A 22,352-nucleotide genomic window follows, 5' to 3' on the forward strand; every position below is an offset into this window, starting at 1 on the left:
CAGCAGCTTCACTTGTTGCTGTTTCAGTTACCTGTGGTAAACCGTGGTCCAGAAGGAGATGATCCTCTTTGTCAGACGGTCAATAGTAGCCTAACACCATGTCACAATGCCTGCATCATTCACTTTGCTTCATCTCATCATGTAGGCATGTTGTCACCTCCCATCATCACAAGAAGAAGGGTGAGTACAGTATAAGGTACTTTGACAGAACATTCACATACTTTTATTACACTGTATTGTTAGAATGGTTCTATTTGATCATTAGCTATTGTTGTTAATCTCTTACTGTACCTAATTTATAAATTAAATTTGATCAGATTTATGTATAGGAACAAAAAAAACATATGTAGAGTGTTGGGTACTATCTGCAGTTTCAGGTCTGGGAATATATCCCCCGTGGATAAAGGGGGAGCACTACTGTACTAATTTTCAAGTTCTTTTTGAAAATTTTATTTAAAATATTTATTTATTTATTTATTTGTTTATCATAATACATGTCATCACCCTAAAAAGTAGCTCCATAGCCATTAACATAGATTGTTCATTCTCTGTACCTTCAGTCCATGATAAAAATGAATCCACTTTCTGTTTCTATGAACTTGACTATTTGGGATATTTCATGTAAATTAAATCACATAGTATGTGACCTTTTCATCTGTTTTTTTTTTCACTTAAGGTAATATTCTCAAGGTTTTTACATGTTGCAACATGTATCAGTACTTCATTCACTTTTATGGCTATGTAATAGTCCATCGTATAGATATACCACACTTCATTTATCCCATTTAAGTTACTTACATTTAATTATCCAATTTAAATTACTTAAATCACTTAAATGTTTTGGCTCTTATGAATACTATTGCCATGAACATTTGTATGTAAAGGCTTTAGGTGAACATATGATTTCAATTCCCTGGGTATATGTACACATGGAAATGAAATTCCTGGGTCATAAAGTAATTCTGTGTTTTACTTTTTCAGGACTCACCAAACTGATTTCCCAGGGAATATATATTCCCTCCAGGAATAATATACATCCTCACCAACCATTGTCATTGCCATTTTCTTTATTATAGACATCCTAGTGGCTATGAAGTAATATTACAAATTAGTTTCAATTTGCATTTCTCTGAAAATCAATGCAATTGAATATCTTTTTATGTACTTATTGGCTCTTTGCAGATAATTTTTGGAATAATATTTATTCATACTTGCCAATTTTTAAATTAGTTATTTTCTTTTATTTTTGATTTGTAAGAATTCCTCATATATTCTGGATGGTCGTCCCCTATCGGATATATGGTTTTCAGATATTTATCTTTAACTTTCATGGTAATCTCCTTTGAAGTATGAGTTTTTAAATATTTTAAATGAACTCCAGTCTTTCTATTTTTTTCTTTTGTTCTTGCTTCTGGTATTTATATCATAGCTAAGAAACCATTGCCTAATCCAAAGTCATGAATATTTTTGCCTGTGTCTTAAGATTTTTTGTGTAGTTTTGTTTCTTATATTAAACCTTTCCAGTCATTGGGAGTTACTATTTTTGAGTATGGTATAAGGTAGGGGACCAGTCTTAGTTTTTTTGCAGGGATATCTTATCTAGTTGTTCTTGGACAATTTGTTGAAAAGACTCCTCTTTCTTTATTAAATTATCTTAGCACTCTTGTAAAAATTGATGATGAATGTAAAGATTTATTTCTGGATTCTCAATTCTAATCCAATGATTTATAAATCTACCCTTACTCTATGCTGGTACCAATGTCTTGATTGAGTACTATCTTCATTACCGAAATGAGTTCTCCAAAAGTATTCTTTTTGTACAAGATCGTTTAGGCTTTGCTGGGTTCCTTGCATTCCCATGTAAATTTAAGGATCAGTCTGTCAATTTCTACAACAAAACCAGTTGGTATTTTGATAAGGATTATGCTGACTTTATAGATCAATTTGGGGGACTATTATAATTTTATCAATATTAAGTCTTCCAAGCCATGAGCATGGGATATCTTTGGATTTATTTAGGTCTTCTTTAATATCTTTCGATGATACTTTGCATTTTTCAGTATACAAGTCTTGTACTTCTTTTGTGAAATTTGTTCTTAGGTATTTTATTCTTTTGGATGCAATTTTATATAGAAAAATTTTATTAATTTCAATTTTAGATTATTTCTAGTGTGTAGAAATGCAACTTATTTTGTGTATTGGTCCTGTACTATCAATGCATAACAATATAAGTGGATAATTTCTACATTCAATGCTATACATCAAAGCCTCAAGAATAAAAGCTTTCTCTAAGTGGAGCCAAATCTAAATGATCATACTCAATGCTCCTAATTTTAGAGTAAGGAGTATGATTAGGTAAAGAAAACCATATAATGCTAGAAAGAGCATGTTATTCTTTACAAGCATCATTTTTAAAAGCAGAATTATCGGTTCAAATCCTCTGAGAATGTCTATAGAACAGCCAGATAGCTGTTTCTTTGCCTGGGCCAACATATTTTTCCCACAATGAGGAGCCCGCATGTTCAGCCAATGAAATAAACTGTCTGGCTGAACATCCTAAGGTGCTTTAAAATTCAGAAAATAATACTAATCACTTCCATTTCAGTATTGATATTAAAGGCCCTATTCATGCCAAAAACAAAAACAACAACAACAAAAAAAACGGAATGCAGCTGTTCTGTGCTTTCCTTTAGAATCTGTGTGTGGAAGTCATAATGAGATATATGCCTGTATTTTATATCATTTGTATTTAAGAGGTTTAAAGAAGGCGTGCATAACGACATAGTAGGAACTTGAGGAATACACCTCTTTTGGTTCAGAGAGGGGGTAACATGGAGGTGGGGCTATGATGTGATCAAAAGTGGAGGGTTTCTATTTTTAGAAGAATGTTGAATGCATCGAGCTTACCTTGAAATTTTAATTGATTGATGCTGTTAAATGCATCTTTGTAGAAATTTCAGAAATACTCTTAACAGTCATACGTACCTGGTGCAGCAAAGAGTTTCTAGATATGTATTGCATTTTTTAAGTTTAAATTCTCAACTTTATATTCTCATTGATCCACTGTAATTGTAGTAAAAATACATTCTGTGCTGAGAGATTTCTTTAAAATGTCCTTAACCTTTCAAAAAATTATTCCTTGATCACACCTTCTAATTTGTACGCTTCCTTGGTTACCGTTTGTATTCATTTTAAAGCTCCAGCTCAAATTACAACTGTCACGCATTTAATATGTGTAAACACTGGTTTCTTTGGTGTTTGAATGAAAGAGCAGGATTTTCCAGAAACATAACTATCTGTGAAAAACCAAATTTCTATTTCTTCAGTCAAGAATTATTTCTTTAAATTTCTTTCGAGGGGTGCCTGGCACGCTTAGTGGGTAGAGCATGTGATTCTTGATTTGGGGGTTGTGAGTTCAAGCACCATGTTGGGAATAGAGATTACTTAACAATTTTTTTTCTTCTGAAAGCACAAGCCACATTTTAATTTGGTTCTGCTAGAACAAAGACTCAATTACAATAATAATGAATGGAAATTCTTTACTATTTACTATATTTCTTGCTTTTTACATACCCTTTGCCCTATGAGGTGATGGGGAACACAAATAGTTGCCCAAGTTCACTTGACTTTTAAGTGTAAGTGTCCAAGCCTTTTCTTCATCTTAAATGGATAAAAGTCAATTCTATGAAAAAAGGGTCTGACAAAAGTGGCCAAAGATTTTCTTATGAATTAGAGAGGGAGTAGAACACAAATTGCATTTCATCTTTCCTTCAACCAACCCCCCTGTACATGAATCTCCAACACTATTCTCTCCTGGCCCGCTGTCTCCCCATTCACCCACCCTGCTCACCCCCACATCCCCCAGTCCCACATACACATACCCTTTCCTCGCTGTGTGATGAAAATAGCCAAGACAACTGCATAGTGCATTTTTTAACTTACTGGTCTTCAATATTCTGGCACATGGAGCCCATCATTTACTTTAACACCCAAACACAAGGCTGAAGCTTCCATGGCACACAGCAGAGGAAGAGCATCATATTTCTAAATACTTTGAGGTTGACTTCTGTCTTACCTTTTCCTCTCCATTTCTATCCCTCATTGGATGCTGAACCCCCCTTGCTACCTCACCTCCCTGCAGCCATTATCTTGACTCTACCCATATTGTCTCAAGGGTGGATACTTGCATTTCTCCTCCTTCCCTAAAGCGCCACTGACACAAAGTTGTTTGGATGAGAGATTTTCACTACAGGTTTGAAACTAGCTGCGGCTTATTCTAGAACAGAAGAGCACACATTTTCCAATTGAATCTCTGACATTGCTTTTTCCCAGCAACTCATGTCACAAGTAAACTCCTATTAAACGCTTCCGGTCCAATCTCCCATGTGCAACTGAGGCTTGCTTGCCTACTTTGGTATTTTTCTCACCATCGAACGTCAGGAAAAGTCTCCAATTCCTGCTATATTGTATTTCCTTCATTGAAGTAGTTACTCATCTGACCTAACCATGGGCTTCGCCAAACAGTTTGAACTAAAAATGCCATCAGGAGTTTCTGCAAATGGCAGTTGTCTGTTCCAGTTCTCCACAGGCCTAGTGACACAAACTGGAAGTCCCTGAAGATCAAATTTTTGCTTTACACTGACTGCTCTGGTAAAGTTCTTAGGCGGAGATGAGAATCCACATATGTATGCATTCTTTCAAATCAATAAGTCACTGGACAGCACTTTTTCTACCTGTCTACAGCAGGTCTTGACCGTTTTGGTTGTCTATCTTCAGATTTCATGGCTTTTTTTCCAACAGGCTGACCCTGGGAAAATTTTGTCTTAGATCGCTTACCCAAATCATGACTTCCTACCTTGTGAGTAACATAAATTTGATTTTGTTACCATATAATACCTCCAAATACATGTATGTGGAGAACTCTTATTTATTTTGCTACAGACTATGTGTGGTTTATGTTCAGATTTGCAGAAGCCTTATGATACTCTTGATGTCTCCAGAGTCTGAGGTGCATAGATGGGAAAATTGAACACAATTCTGTGCAACCCTCTGGTTTCCCTTCCTTACCTGATTATGCTGTGTACTGATAGATCCTTCGTTCAGTGAACATAAACCAATGGGGTGGACCCTGTAGGAGAGGAAGAACTCCTTTCTTCTACCTATCTTGGGTTCTCCAGTGCCCTGTAAATGACAGTGACCAAGACAGATTAATAAGAGAGTAACAAACAGATCTATATCTCATTTATTCATGGTAATACTCAGAGATGAGTAACTCAAAGGTGTGGTTAGGTTTGGGTTTTGTAACTTAGGTTAACAAAAAAAAAAAAAGAAAGAAAGAAAAGAAAGGAAAAATGAGTTCTGGGCTGGGAAGTCAAGTTACAGGAAGATAAACAGGAAAAGGTAGGGTAAAGAAGGATTGCTTAGTAAGGTTTTCATGCAACCTTCTTCTGGTAAGGAGGTCGAAGACATATCTACAAATGGAAACTTCCTATATGAATGTAAATTTGCTTTACAAAAGGGACATTTGTGCCCTGTTTTTGGAGCTTTTCTCCACTCAATGGTTTTCAATTAAAAAAGAATCCAAAGGCTAAAGATGCATCTCTTGGGGCAGTGAATTATGGTTATGGGTTCCCTGCAACTCCTTAGGCCTTTTCTTTCTTTACTAGTACATAAGGAAACATGACCATTTAAACATGGGCTTTTGGGCAGAGTGCCTCAACCCAAAATTAAATTTCCAGGGACTGGGCTGATATTTTCAGGTAGTATGGGCCTTCTGGTACTTCTCAAATCATGGCAATAGGGAGGATACATACACATTTAAATCTTAGGATTGTTTATACCAACTTTGTCTTATGCAGACTGTCAGCTTCCTGGAGGTGAGTTGTCTTGTCTTTTCAACCTCTTTTATATGACACATAGCAGAGTCCCTGTGGCCAAAGATATTGAAGGAAGCTTTTGATAATGTATTTTTGCCAACTGGAAGTCTCTTGTTTTAAAAATTTGAACACCTTATTTTTAGAGTGAATTGGCTAAGTAATAATAATTACCTCTCTGCTGACATATGGCCAAATTACTATGGTTTACTATGTATGTTATAAAGGGTAAGTAATTTCATACCAGTATATATAAATATAGAAATTTTCCTCGAAGATGGCTAAATATATAGGGAAAATTTTTTTAAACACATGGAAAAGGTAAAGTAATACATCAACTTTATTGATTTTTTTTGTGAGATATCTTTTTTTTCATTCTCTAAGTTCTTCCTGAAGTTAATATGTGAACAATCTGAGGCTGCAATAGTCTAACACATTCTATTTTCTGCATGCATATTGCAAGAGTACTTTCAGGTTCACCCTATTTCTCCGTTGTTAGAAATACTTAACTGGACAAACCTAAAAGGGTTAATCCAGTTGCTAAATCAGTATGAATCGAGATCAGTGATTACATTATACACAGAACGATGTTGTCCCATTTGCAGAAATAGGAAAGAACCGAGCGTTGAAACCTCACAAGCAATTGAGTGATGCCTTTAGGAATGCATCTCAGGTATATAAAAATTTTATAGACGTTGTCATTAAAACCTCTCATTCAGCAATTAAAACAATTTGCTTCATAGAAATGGACTTCACTTTGTTGTTTATGCTGTTCTGAACATCTTAAAACTTCCTGAATGCCAGTCTTTTGATCTATAAAAATGATAGAGATTTTAAGATACAGCAGAGAAAAAGTGGGCATTTCACAAGAATTGTAATCTTCCAAATGTCTCTTTTTGTTAAAGTAACTATAAATGTTTTAGAAAACAAAATGTTTTAGAAACCTTTGTAAGGATTGCTGGGTGTCTATGTGTTCTCTGTGTCTTAGCTCTGAAAGAAAAATAAAAATCAATGATTTATAAAAATAACTTGAAAAAGATTCAAGAGAAAATTGACTTAAATTTAGCATTTTCTAACTTCTCCTAAAGAGAGAAAATCAAGTCTGCATAATTTTGTATGGGAATAAATGGGACAGAAATACCAATTCAACTAATGTATTTTGATCTTAATCTTCACCAAAAAAAAAAAAAAAGTTTTACATTCTATCTCTGTCCTGGCAAATTTTCACTTTCAAACTTATCCCTCTATGAGAGATCCAAAGGGTTTATTTAAAGGGCCAGGCATATCTGATACTTTGGAAATATATACATAGCTTTCCAACATAATGAAAAGAAGTATTCAAATATTAAATAAACATTTGGAAATGATAAAGTATTAGTATTTCTTTAATGTTAATAATCAAATTTCAGTGACTCAGCTTATAAAAGCCTTGTAATGTGCCATGTGTAACTTACTATATATCATAGACCTAGAAGGACATGATTCTTTTGTATCTCCTGACAAATAATGAGTCACTTAAAAAAAATTCATGTTTTTTAAATTTATTTTTGAAAGCGAGACACAGAGCATGAGCGGGGGAGGGGTAGAGAAAGAGAGAGACACCAAATCTGAGGCAGGCTCCAGGTTCTGAGCTGTCAGCACAGAGCCCAACACAGGGCTCGAATCCGTGAACCGTGAGATCATGACCCGAGCCAAAGTTGGACACTTAACTGACTGAGCCACCCAGGTGCTCTTAAAACATGAGTCATTAATGTCTGTGACCCTTTGTGGGTAGTAATAAATTTTTATTTTTAAAATTAAAAAAAAATTATTTAAAATATTTATTTATTTTGAGTGAGAGAGAGAGAGAGAGAGAGCACGAGCAGGGGAGGGGCAGAGAGAGAATTCTAAGCAGGCTCCACACTGACAGCCCAGAGGCAGATGTGGGGCTTGAACTCACGAACCACGAGATCATGACCTGAGCTGAAATTAAGAGTCAGACACTTAACTGACTGAGCCACCCAGGTGCCCCTATGAGTAGTAAATTTTTAAAGACGACGTTACTTGGCAAATATAAAGCAGACATATTATGAACCATTTCTTCTATAGAATCATAAAATATTGGAAAGCCAAAAAAAATTCATGGAAAAGATAGACTTATCTTTAACAACGGTGATTTCACAGGACAGTGAAGACATAAGTAGACCTGAGGCAGAGAAAGAGGAGAGGCAGAAGCCCAGGAGGAAGAGAGAGAAAGGAATAGCGAGTTTCTGTGTCTTCTATGGACAGTTAATGAGTGCCTACCCCAGGCTGGCCATCACACTGGATGCTCGCATCAACCATAAATAAGGCATGCTCCCTGCCCTCAAAGAGCTTAGAGGCCAGAGTGAAGGCCAGCATGTAAACAAGTAATTACAAAGCAACGAATTAATAAATGCTATAATAAGGTTGTACACCGAATACTATGGAAGTACAAGAAAAAGACAATTGGTAATTATAATCCAGCTCAGCAAAGCCACCTCTCTGCTAGAGAGGATTCTAGCAGATATGTAAGGTTCTTTCTATTTTTGCTTCCTTCTTTTTCTCTCTTTTAAAGCTATTTCTATAGCAGGGGGAAAAAAAGGAACAAGAGAGGTGGATTTATCTTCACAGTGAGGAGTAGGATAATTCCACCAACACGTTAATAAGAAAAGAAATTTCTCTTTCTGAAACAGCTGACTTGTCCCTAGAAGAGGCATTTTTATTTACTTAGCTCATCCTGAAACAATTCTAGAAAGAAGCCGGATAATTCTTTAAAAATGAGACAAAATATTGGCAAGAAGAAATATCGACACTCATTAGAGGCGAGAAATCGGTTTTCATCCTCTTCCATGTGACAAATGGTATCCTAGCCCCTTTATGTATGTTTTCTCATTTGAACATTAGAACAGAGGCTTTCCCTAAAATTAGTCCAGGTTGGCAGAGGACTCCTCCCATAGTCTGGCAGTAGGAAAACCCAGAAGACCTCTCCTTTTTTGTAAAGGTTGGACAGGGGTACCTGAGTACCTGAGTGGCTCGGGGGGTTAAGCGTCTGACTTGGGCTCAGGTCATGATCTCACAGTTTGTTGGCTCAAGGGTTCAAGTCCCACATCTGGCTCTGTGCTGACAGCTCAGAGCCTGGAACCTGCTTCAGATTCTGTGTCTCCTTCTCTTTCTCTGCCCCTCCCCTGCTTATGTTCTCTCCCTGTCTCTCTTTCTCTCAAAGATAAATAAACATTAAAAAAAAAAGAAAAGAAAAGGTTGGACAGGTGATGGAGAGGAGTGGAAATGTGAATGCCACATGAGTGCAATGACATCAGCTCTTGGGTGGGCAAACATCAGTCTCTTCACCAAGAATGCTCAAGTGTCGTATTCCTGAGTTCTAAGTTACTCACATTCCACCCAAGTTTCTAATTCTTAAGTTGTGCCTTTCATTTTAAACTCTTTTTCCTGGGGTTCCCGGATGGTTCAGTCACTTGAGCGTCCACCTCTTGATTTAGGCGCAGGTTATGATTCCAGGGTGGTGGGATGGAGAGCCACGTTGGGTTCCATGCTCTGCTTGAGATTTTTTCTCTCTCTCCCTCTGCCCCTCCCCCACTTGTGTGTGTGTGTGCACACAGGCGTGCTCTCTCTTTCTCTCTGTCTCAAAAAAAAAAAAAAAATCAAGGCACCTGGGTGGCTCAGTCAGTTAAGCAACCAACTCTTGGTTTCAGCTCAAGTCATGATCTCACAATTCATGAGTTCGAGGGCCTCATTGTGCACAATGCTGACATTGTGGAGCCTGCTTGGGATTTTCTCTCCCTCTCTGTGCCTCTCCCCTACTTGTGCTCTCTCTCTCTCTCTCTCAAAATCAATCAATCAATAAAATTAAAGTAAATAAACAAACTTAAAACAAACAAGCAAACAGTTTTTTCTTTGGAGAGAAGCTGGATGCAATCCTTGCAGGAAAGTTATTTGAAAGTTTGTCCTTTCTATTGTTCATCATCTACCTTGGGCTGCTTGGATCCAAACACCACGCCCCAAATACTCACAGGCAAAAATGTGTACTTCCCATTGTTAACGTGTGCATTTCTTCCATTGTTGCTTAGGTTAAAATTGATCACTTGTTTGAGATAATATGTGCCGGATCTTTCCATGTTAATGATACATTTTTCCTTTAGTAATAAGTAATCTATGGAGGGTTACATGGAGATAGTGTGAATATCCTGTTTCCAACCATCTTTCACCCTGTGGTCTTAGCGTTTGTCAATAACCCTTTCCTAAACCATTTATACTGCATGCTGCAAACTGGTGTTCCTTTAATCCTATCATTCCTTCTGCATTTATTATCTGACCTTCTTCAGTATAGAAAAGATTTATCCTCTGTCTCACCACTCATATACACATCCTATGAATAGCACTATGAACTCATGGATTCATTTTTATTCAATATGTTCCAATCTCATCGCTATCATTATTTTGTGCTTGTATTGTTCCAAATTTGGCCAGTGGGAGTTCTAGCAAGCCATCTCCTGAATGTCTTTTGACACTCTCCATTAATCTTTGACTACTTCCTATTCTATTTCACTTTGCATTTTTTCTGCCCCAGCCCTGGGATCAGCCATTTCTCTAAGAAAACTTAGACCCTTTATATGGGGAATTTGGTAATTGATTTTCTAATGTTAAACCATCTTTGCACTCTTGGAATAAATCTTAAGGAATTATTTTTCAATCTACTCTTTGTTCCTATTTTGCATAGAATTTTTAACATAAATATTAATGAGTAACTTTGGTGTATGGTTATCCCTTTTATGATATATTTATCGGGTTTTAACATTAATGTTATCTTGCTTCATATAAAAATGTTAAAGCGTCCCTTCTTTTTCCTATCATCTGGAACAATGTAAATATTATTGGGTTACCTGTTCTGTGAGAGATTATTAACATTTCCCTGGAATTCTACAATTAATAAAAGTGGTAAAACCACCTAGGCTAGTTTTGTTTTTGTTTTTTTTTTTTTCATTAGGGAAGGGTGTTTGGCCATTTCTTTGATAATTGTTGTTATTCTTCTGTGAACATTGGTCCATTTCATTATTCTGTCTTTACTGAGATGACTTTTAGTAAAACTTACTTTTCCTACAAAATTATCTATTCCTTCTGGGTTCTACAAATTTATTTGCATAATATCCCAAGAAGACTGCTATGAAATTTTTAGTAGCTCTGTTTCAATGGTTATTTCTTATTCCCATGTGTTGTGTTGATTACTGTAGCTATTGGTTTGGTTATTTTGTGATTTTTGTAAAGGAAATAATATTTTAACTTATATAACAATAAAACTGCTAGTTAGTACCCTCTAAAACGGTTTTATACCTAGTGGGTTGCAATTTGCAGTTGAAAAGGAACTCCTCCAAGATCTCTTCATTAGTCTTCAAAGCTAGAAAGTTAGCATATGCTTGAAACATTTTTAAAAGCTAAGACTTTTGGAGAATGTACTCACGAGGTGCAAAATTGCAGGCTGTTTTATGCCAATTATTTTTGGGGATCCAAGGGTGGGATCTAATGCTATTGTGTGTGTGTGTGTATGTGTATGTGTGTGTGTGTGTGTCCTTAATGCAGTTCAATTCTTGCCCCTGAATACACTTTAATTAGTGTGGAATTATACTTAATTAATCTATATCTTTGCCTTCAAACCTGACTTATTTCAAACCAGTGAGAATCTTAGTCTTAAATGTCTCCAAAGGAAAGAAATTTTATTTTATTATCATTTTAAAAGCATAGATGATTTATTGATATTTGGCCTTGTGCCCATCCCCAATTTGGTAACAGGTATATGCTTAACTCTTCTTGTTCCTGTTAAATCTTCAACAACTACAGCCTGGAAGATTGGGGGGGGGGAGGACAAAGGAAATGTGGATCTACTTCTCCATGCAGTAACTATGGTTTTCACTTATACCCCTCACTTGGCCATTGTTCGCTAAACCAAAACACCCTCTTCAAAAAGATTCTCAGCTGAAGTTCAGATATCAATAGAGCAAAATGTCTAAAAGGTCACTTTTAATAATGATAAAAATGAAGTTAAATATACTTTAGAGCTTTTATAATCTTGGCAGTCAAGGCAAACTACAGGGAACATGTAGTCAGTTGACATTTGTTCAACCGATATTCGGTCAGAGACCAAGTATTTAATGAATCTCAGTGGTGGTCTTCGTAAAGTGCAAGGCTAAGTTCTAGAGACAGCCAGAAAAAGAGAAAAAGAAGCCTGGGTGAGCAGCATTGATTACCCATTAATAATTTTTTGACTATCCAGAACCATATAGCAACCTCAGCGGGGCTCCAGTAGTAAGCATCTTCTCATTGTTTCTCACTAAGTCTTAGGTTTATGTCTTATAAGTCAGTCTTTTGCTACACGAACATATCTCTCAGTGTTTTTATTTCTATCTTCTTTCTTGTCTGTGTGTGTGTGTGTGTGTGTGTGTGTGTGTGTGTGGTGGGGTGGGTGGGTGGGTGGGACTGTGTACCTCTTACCTTCCTTGCAGATAATAGAAATTATGTCACGAGCGGGAAATTAAATGCATGACTAAATGTTAAATTTCTTTGCCTCTTCCATTTTAAAAACTATTACTTAGCATTAAGAAGTCTCCTAAAGTGAATGAATCTGATTTAATTTGGAAAAGGTTAAGCCCTGTGAAATTAAGTGGGTTTTTATCGCCTTATATTCTCAGCCTTTTTTCATTCTGCCATGGCCTTAATATATATTTGTGCTATGGCATTACCTTGGGTGAAACTATAGCAAAATATAAAAAAAAGGAATGTTTTTATTTCATTTTCTTCTGCTTTTCCACTTACAGTATAATCTGCCACACTGTTATTAAAATTATATAACAATTAGAGCTAGAATATTCCTTTAACTCTAATGTACTTCTCAATTTTCGGTACACAATAACTTACCCAATGTACAGCACAGCATTTTTTTTATTCAAAGTAAGTGATATTCTTAGAAATAATAACCTTATTTAACAGCTAGGTTTCATTTCATAAGTTTTAATGAAGATATCAAAATATGATGAATTCCTCTATAATAAAAAATAGAAATATTTTCCTTTTTATATACTCACATTTACTTCAGATTGATTTTTGTAATTATATAATTTTAAATAGCTATCAATATTTTCTTTGGAAAAAGTGGTTTTTTTTCACTTTTACTCCTATCACAAAATTCATAGGAAAATACAACAATTGTTATTTTTTAGACAATCGGCAATTTTTTCTACTTGTGTTTTAATAGGTAAGATAAAGCATCAATTCAGATATAATTAGTGTAAACAGAAAATAAATTTTGCAAAAATAGCATGTTTCTTTTTCAATTTACATGAATGAGATCTGAAACAAAAAGAAGGAAGCTTTAAGAAAAATACCCACGGACTTCTGCAAGGTAAAATTCTTCCTTAGTTCTCCCAAATGCAGTTAATTTTCATGGAAGGACATGTGAAGTGCTATATTTAGCTGATACTATTCATAAAAGAATCACAAATGATATTTAGCTTTTCAAATAGATTCAAATAGATTATATATACATATACACACACACACACACATATACACACACATATATATACATACATGTAGGTGCATATGTGTATGTGCATATATACGTGAATGATGCCAGTCAGACATAGAGGAAATAACAATTCAGTTATGGAATGGAAACATGCTACCTGAGTCATTATACATATACTTCCTACCACCGTTTCATATAACTACACTATATTGAAACAAAAAGCTTCTTAGGAATTGTATGGACCAACCTCCTCCATTTATAGATGAGTAATTCCAGGGCCGATGATGTTAAAGATGTGATTTGAGGGTGCTCAAGTGGGAGCCATGCACTACTGGGGCAGCAGGGGAGCCAATGGAAAGCTGTTTCCTAAGGCGTAGGAGTAAATCTCTCATGTCTTAACCTTTTTAAACACAACAGTCTAAGCTGGACAAGGAGACAGTGCAAGGTTCTGTGTGCCTAGTATCAGGCTTAAGCTCAAGGCTGGTACAGGGAATCCACTGTTAGGAAGTCAACCCTGTAAACTTAACAGTAGGAGAATGCAGCAGTCAGGCATCTCACAAGTCAGTCCGGGGTGATGTATACCAGGAGATTGAGGGAGAATGTGAACTAAGGGGCATGAAATTTATCTTGAAACAATAGGAAATTATTGAAATGTCTAAGGGAATGGTATGCTGTGATCAACTTTGTGTTTTTGTAAGATCATTGGTTGCAGCTTGGAGGAAATATTTGAGAAAACCAGATTTGTTCCAGGGAAGTTATTTCAGAGGCTATTGAGTGATCCAGGCAATAAACTCTAAGAGCTAGAACAAAGGCGGCAGCAGTGGTAAATGAAAGAATGGATTCCAGAGGTACCAGGGAGTTAGAATACATGAAAAGTGGGGACTGCTTGTAGGTGGACATGAATGAAGGGTGGTAGTTTACAGAGCCTGGGATTCCGAGTCAAGGATAACTGGATTAGGAGAGAAATGGATCTGTTGGAAATATCAAAAGAGGATTAAGATTCGGTGAAACATGTTGTAATTGAGATATAGAGGGGCTACAAAGTAGAAATGTTTGTTAGGCAGCTCTACAGAGTTTTATGGAAAAGATAGAACTTCGAGATCCTTTGATCTGGAAATAGCGGTGAAAGTCATGCGTGTAGGTGTGGTCATTCACAAATCATGTAGAAGCAATGAGAATTAGGGCAGGGAGGATGGAACACTAAGATTTCAAGAGGAGTATATTTAAAAAAGGGATATATAATATCCTAGAAATCAAAAGGTAAAGGAGTTCTCTTCTGAAATGGTTATTAATGTAGTAAAGGGCCCAGGAGTATAAGTTCTGATGAGAGTGTTTGATTTAGGCAATATGGCGGTTGATAGTAATATTAGTGAGAGTAGTTTCATTGAGTTAGTGGGGCTAACTGCTTGAGAACTGTGGGTCAAGGGATGAATGGGCATTGTGGGAGTATTAACAATAAGTATACACTCAGTACAGCATCTGGAAAGAAATAGGAGATCAACAGAGATTTATTTTACAACCATTAATGTTTAAACTTTTTATTTGAGAAAATTGTACACTTACGTGCAATTGCAAGAAATAAACCGGAGATACCCTGTGTACTCTTAACCCACTTCCTCTTGTGGAAACCTATCGCAGACCTATTGTAGTAGTGTAGTAGGTACTGTAACTACTACAACCGGGATTCTGACATAGTGAAGATATAAAAATTCTGTCACAAGGATGGCTCATATTGCCTTTAATAGACACACCCAATGTCCACACTCCCACCCCTGGCAATTACTAGTCTGTTATCCATTTCTTATAATTTTGTTATTTCAAAAATGTAATATCAATAGTATCCTACAGTTTGGTATCTTTGGAGATGGGCTTTTCTTCACTCAGGGTAACTCTCTGGAGATGCATCGAAGTTGTTAGGTATGTAAATAAGAAAATAATTCATTGGTTTCCATTGCTGATTAGTATTCCTTGATCCGACTGTACCACAGTTTGTATAGCCATTCATCCATTGAAGGACATCTGAGAGTTTTCCAGTATTTGGCCGTTACAAATTAAGATGCCAGAAACATTTATGTGGAGGTGTTTATGTGAATTTAACTTTTCATGTTTTCTGGGATAAATGCCCCAGAGTGAAATTGCTGGATCACAAGATAGTTGCATGTTTAGTTTTACAAGAAACCAGTAAACGTTTTCCAGAGTGGCTGTACCATTTTATATTTCCACTGGTAATAGATGAGTGATCCAGTTTCTCAGCATCCTTGCCAGCATTTGGTGTTGTTGTTATTCCTTATTTTAACCATTCGGATATGTGTATAATGATATATTGTGGTCTTAATTTGCATTTCTTTAACGGTAAATGAAGTGAAGCAATTTGTGTGTTTATTTGACACCTGAATGTCCTCTTTCGTAAATGTCTGTTCATGACTTTTGCCCATTTTGTAACTGTATTATTGTTACTATTTTTACTATTGAGCTTTGAAAGTTGCTTGTATGTTCTAGATACTAGCTCTTTGTGGTATATATGGTTTATGGTTTGCAATTAGTTTGTTCCATTCTGTGCCTTATTGTTTTTTTTGTTTTTGTTTTTTGTTTTATCCTATTTTTAAAAACAAAAGTTTTAAATTTTGATGAAATTGAACTTGTGAAATATCGTTTTATGAATCATGCTTTTGGTATGAGTCTAAGAACTCTTTGCTTAGACTAGATTACAAAGATTTTCTATTTTTAAAAACTATTTTATGGTTTTGCATTTTACATTTAAATCCTTGATGCCTTTAGAGTTAATTTTTGTAAACGTTGTGAGGTGTATGTTAATGTTCACTTTTTTGTTTTGTTTTGTTTTATTTTGTTTTTGCCTATATCTAATTGCTCTAGCATCCTTTGTTGAAAAGTCTATTTTTCCCCCACTCTAATGTTTGCATACTTCTATCAAAAATCAGTTGGAGGTATTTGAGTAAGTCTATTTCTGGGTTCTCTATCTGGTATCATTGGTCTATGTGTCTATTTCTAAGTCAATATTAAATTGTTCTATTGTTGCTATACACTGAGTCTTAATATTGGCTAGAATGATCTCTCCACTTTGCTTCCAAGATTATTTTATTTGTTCTAGGGCTTATACCTTTCCATATCAATTTTTTTTTTAATTTTTTTTCAACGTTTTTATTTATTTTTGGGACAGAGAGAGACAGAGCATGAACGGGGGAGGGGCAGAGAGAGAGGGAGACACAGAATCGGAAACAGGCTCCAGGCTCCGAGCCATCAGCCCGGAGCCTGACGCGGGGCTCGAACTCACGGACCGCGAGATCGTGACCTGGCTGAAGTCGGATGCTTAACCGACTGTGCCACCCAGGCGCCCCTCCATATCAATTTTAAAATAAACTTTTCCATGTCTACCAAAAACCTTACTGAGATTTTGAAGAAAATTGAATTAAACCCACAGGTAAATTTGGGGAGAAAATTAACATCTTTACTACTGAACCTTCTAATCCTGACCATAGTATATCCGTCCATTAATTCAGGTTTTCGTTTTGTTTTGTTTGTTTTTGTTTTTGCATCTGTAGTTCGTAATTTTCAACATAAAGATCCTATACATTTTTTGTTAGGTTTATATCTATATCATTTTCTTTGGAATGGTATCGATTTGAAATTTCGGTTTGCACATGCTCATTGTCAGGGTGCAGAAATGCATTTGATTTTTGTGTATTGTTCTTAGATCCTACAACCTTGCTGAGTCAGTTACCATTTCTAAGAGGGTTTTTTTGCGGGGAGGTGGTAGATTCTTTGAGAAGGAAGATCATCTTCTGAAAGCGAGGGATTAAGGAAAGGATAGCTTTGTGAAGAGAAGTATAAGCTTGAAAAACCATAGGATCAGAGGAAAGCTGGCCAATAAAGGACTTGTAAAAAGATTTCCTAGTACCACGGAAGCTGAAGTCGGAGACCTCTGTCAACATGGCACCGTGGTGTATCTCTGTCAGTCCAGGTACAAGAGTGAATAGTGACAATGTTTGGATGGATCCAATGCCGAGGTGTTATGGGGGATAGGTGTGACAAAAGGAAGTGGAGAAAATAAACATTGATGGCAGCTTGGGGAGATGTTTTCTAAGTCACTATCTATTTAATGACAACTACTGTGAGTTTAACCTATTATCATTGTAGCATGGTATTATCTTTCTTACTGACATAAAGACTTGCTCAAGAAAGCTCACTTGGGACAGATGTGGGAAAGTTTAAAAATTTTAAATGACAGCAGATTGCCTATTCTCTCCAAATTATTTCTTTATTTTTTGCGTTGCTTTATCTCTTGTTTAGAATGAAATTATGAGAAATAGGAATCATTCTCTATTTATGTATTCGAAATAGATGTAGATTGACTGCTGAAATATACAGAAATGGTTTGAAGTAGTCCTATCTTTAAAGAAAAGTATAATTTTGTGAAGAAGTGAAAATAAGAATTTGGATCCATTTCAGAAGAAAATAAGAGGTTATGTAGTATATTGACATTTGCAAGTAAACACAACATATGACCAAAGAGATCCTAAAATAATTTAATGGTCATGAATTACTAGCTGAATTAGTAAGAATGTGTTTTTCTGGAGGCAGAACACTAGAGAATATGTTTTATTGTTGTATTTTTTTTTTATCAAATGAATGCTTTAAATATTTTTGTATTTGAATCTCTGGTTGTTATAATTTCTCACAGAGATCTTTCTTAGTGATCTTCAATTTTTCTATTTTATGTTTGCTGAGTGATGCCTTATCTGGCAGTAACAAAACAGCTGTCATGAATGTTCGAAAAGCACATATTGGCATATTTGGCCCTTACTTGGTAATGTAAACCCAAGCTCACGTTTCAGGGAGTTTTCTTTTAGTGAAATACGATCTGGATAGTAGTGATTCTTTTGGTGTATTATTGTAGGTTTGTACGAGCTATTTTAAAGCCAAGAATTCCATTGTGTCCCTGATACAGCACTCTATATTTTCTTATTCTTGTGTTTTTTTCCACAGAATGGGAGCGGGGTTTTATCTGAAAGAAAAAATAAAATAAAATAACTCGCTGAGGCTGGAATCCAGTGAAAACCTTGAAAAAACAAAAGTGTATACCTGATCAAAGACAGATCTTGCCTTCTCAAGTATATGATCTCAATTTCTTTAAATGAATAATTTTAAAACAAGCTTTCTCCGGTACCTTGTTTTCCCCACCCCACCTCGTATGCTATCTCAGTAAACACGCCTCTCTTTGTTTCTTTGTCTCTATTTTCATTTCAGAAAATAGCAGCCCCTTTAGTTTGCCCTGAAGTCATTGTGTTGATAAGCCTACATAAATTATGGTTAATATAAAAACCCGTATTATTGTAGGCATTAATAAAACTTAAAAATTTATTAATGTTAGGAATGAATACAGTTCCTGTAGTCATCACATTATCAATACTTACACTGCATTTAGAATTGTTATTTTCCATTTATATTTTCACCCAGGTAATCAAATGAAGGCATTTTTAATAATCTATTTTTCAGAGCAGGCTGATTGATTATAGCAAATGTAATTTCCCATCCTACTTGAAGATCCATTTTCATATTACACAAAGCATTTGAACACTGAGTTAGTGCAGGATAGTAATAGCATGAAGATAATGTTTTTCTATAGGAGGGAATCATGCAAGCTTTTCTATTTTATGATATTCTGTAGAGGTCATATATGAGTCCTTATATCATCTACTTCCCCAACAATGCCATGAGGCCATTGCACACTACTTTCTGCCTAGGTTTTCTTAATAATGGGCAAAAGAATTAGATACTTCTATTAGTTTTCAGGGACTGCTATGACAAAGTACCACAGACTGGGTAGTTTAAACAACAGCAATTTATTGTGTCAAGGTCTAGGGAACTAGAAGTCTCAGATCAAGGTGTTGATGGGGTGGGTTTCTTCTGAGGGCTGTGAGAGAAGAATCTGCTCCAGGCTTCTCTCTTTGGATGAGAGATACCCCTCTTGTCTCTGGGTCTTCACTTTATCTTCCCTCTATACTTGCCTGTGTCCACATTTTCCCTTTTTACAAAGATGGCAGTCATGTTGGACTAGGGCCCATCCCAGTGACTTCGTATTAACTCGATTACCTTGGTAAAGACTCTATCTCCAAATAAGGTCGAATTCTAGAGTTACTACGGATGCGGGTAAGCGCTCGATTTTACTCTATTTTGTCCTGCCATTCATCTTTGCGGTGCTCAAGGGGTCAGGGAGGGCCTCCCAGAGGTGATAGCACACAAGAGAAAGTGGGGAGTGCAGCAGGATGAGAAGATGTGTTTTGGGGAGAGCGACACAAGACAGTCCTTCAAGCATCCTGGAAACCTTAAGTTTTATGCATCTGTTTTTGAGAAGCTTCGTTCACTGTGCTATAGGGAATGGTGTAGAAGAATGTTGCTCGCTAGAAAACATTTGTTGAGTTCCTTACGGGTGAGAAGTGCTGTGTTAGACACCGCGGAGGCACAGAGATGAGTGTAATGCTGTTCTTGCCCTGAAGAAGCTGTGATTTATCCACGAGCATGTGAGGTTGCTACCTATACTAATGCCATTGCCACTGAAGAGTATAAGTGGTGTCTTATTTTTTCTCTAAAACAGAAATTGCCAATTTTCCCCTCCCCTCCTGTGCAGGTATTAATCATTCAAGCTCCACTGTTAAAAGGACAGCATTTATTTAGTGGGTCAGTGAGCACTGAAGCGATTTACTGATATTATCACATTTTGATATCCATTGTCAAGTTTGCTAGAGGGCTAATTTGCTCTCATATGCTCAAATTTGTGAGATCGTGGGTTTTTAAAATAAAATCACCAGAGTTTCTCTGACAAAATATGTTAGATTGTAGAAAAGATGTTTTAGAATACTGGAAGGGGTTAGTAGCTCGGCCGTATGAAGAAATGGCCTTTTTTTTTTTTTGTCAAATATAGTTGGTTTCATTTATGACTCAATATGAAAAGACAGGTTCCTAAAGAAAGTTTCCACATTTTCATACTGTTCATAAATATTTTAACTTGGTTTTACTTAGTGCCCAAATGAATAACCCATGAAAGCATTTGATCTTAAACCATTAATTGTCACAGATTCCAAAACCTCCCTAAGAGTCAATGAATGTAGCATTATTATGAATTATAAGGAATCTTAGCAAGATGCATTCCCATTGTCATCAAACCAGTTAAAGCCAGTGAGGCAGGACTAAATTGTTGTGACATTTTCCCAGCCCCACTATTACCTGTCAAACTGGAAAAAAATCAAAGCATCAGGACAAGCTTATGTATTGATGTGCTCACTCTTGTTATTAATTGAAGTAAATGGATAAGCTTGTCCATCAACAGTACCAAACACATCTGCTCATTGTTTAAAAAAAATCTCCTTAACCTTCTGTTTCTTACAGGTCCCTGGGATTTGAAAAATGCTTCGTTCTCTATTCAAGAACCATGATGACGATTGTGTTTGTTCTACAGTTTTTTTTTTTTTTAATTTGCTGACAAAGTGAAATATGGAATACTGTATTCGCTTATTTCATGTTTGGCTCACAATGGATTGAGTTATATAAAGTAGGACATGGACAAATTGCAAAAACCAGAACAAGCAGGGTCCCTAATAGTCTTATATAACTGCAAACATTCTACATCTGCTTTAATCCATCATCTTCTTTGCTCCTCGCATAAAATAGTGTGGTTTTTCTCTCTCTGATTTTTAAGTAAAAGAGAGTTTTCTGTACTGTAAAACTGAAAAACTTTTGATGGGAAAGTAACTCAAAAAATGCAAAGGGGGAAATCTCTTCGGGTATTTCATTTGTATGAGTCTATTAACTCCCAAAGTACACTGCAAGCTGTGATAAAGCAAAGCTATTCTAAATCTTCTTTTGCCTGAACAAGGTGTTTGTGACAATATTTCATTGGCATGAAAATAGAGAAGTCATCCCCAATGCATTGAGATGTGTAAGGATTTTCACCTAAGTTGGTAAACGAAAGGCTAACAACAAACTAGGCAACAAAGTAATACTTTTAATTTTTAAAAAATGCAGCAACGTGATTAGCTTATGTGCCTCTGCAATGTTTTAGTGTAATCGTGAATGTGACGTTTATTAGACCGGACTGAAGAATGCACCGAATATCATGGCTTTTTTTTCTTTATTGTAGCGATACTAATGAAGACAACTGTTTTTGTCTTGCCTTCTGACAATATTTAGAATTTCTGGTGAAGGGTAGGAATAATAATCCTGAAGTGTCTCAATGTTTGCAAAATATTTGCTACTAAACATTATGAAGCCACAGAAAGTGAAAAGGCAATTAAGATTCACTAATGCAACACGTCTTGTTTCATATAAGAAAATCAGACAGCTCAAAGAAAAGGAGTCACCCACTAGAGAGGATGGGGAAATTTTACACATAAAAATGAAAGCAGTGATGGTTTAGAAGTTTCTCCATATGTTTTTATGCATTATGGTGTTGAAGAGTCCTTCCAAGTTTGACAAAACTCGAAGTCCTGTTGAAGCTAGAGGAGGGGTGCATGCTGATGAAGGGGCCAGAAATAACAGATTAAACCTTGTCTTGCTTCATCCCGTGTTCCCTTTTGTGTAATCTATATTGGCATTTTGTGTCTTCCAGAAGGGTCTCCTGAGCTCCCTAAGGCTCTGCCTGCAACTCCAGATTGCGGCCTTTTGTAAATAACGTACATAAAGAAGGGCTGTTAAACTCTTGTTGAGTTATTTTTGTTTTGCACTTTGCACCTTCAGTGCATATGAGAACTACTCCCACGCCATTTCCTGACAAACCAGATCTTGCTGTGAAGGCTGAAAACTTTACTCGGTCGCACCCTATTTTTAGGACTTGTAATGAAGAGAAAATGTGGTGTTATAACACCCATCCAAATGCTGGCGCCCCAGTAGACGACAGCAGCGTTTTAAGAGCTAATGTAGACAATTTATCC

General features: G+C 36.1%; 1 long non-coding RNA gene across 1 annotated transcript; it reads left to right on the forward strand.

Annotated features, from left to right (window-relative positions):
• Positions 1-13,219: 13,219 nt before the first annotated feature.
• Positions 13,220-21,995, forward strand: LOC128312812 (uncharacterized). The gene is made up of 3 exons (XR_008292579.1): positions 13,220-13,281; positions 18,412-18,536; positions 20,812-21,995. It is a non-coding gene; the product is annotated as an uncharacterized LOC128312812 (long non-coding RNA).
• Positions 21,996-22,352: the final 357 nt, after the last annotated feature.

Source organism: Acinonyx jubatus, chromosome F2, assembly GCF_027475565.1.
Source record: "Acinonyx jubatus isolate Ajub_Pintada_27869175 chromosome F2, VMU_Ajub_asm_v1.0, whole genome shotgun sequence".
In the NCBI taxonomy this organism is placed as follows: domain Eukaryota; kingdom Metazoa; phylum Chordata; class Mammalia; order Carnivora; family Felidae; genus Acinonyx; species Acinonyx jubatus.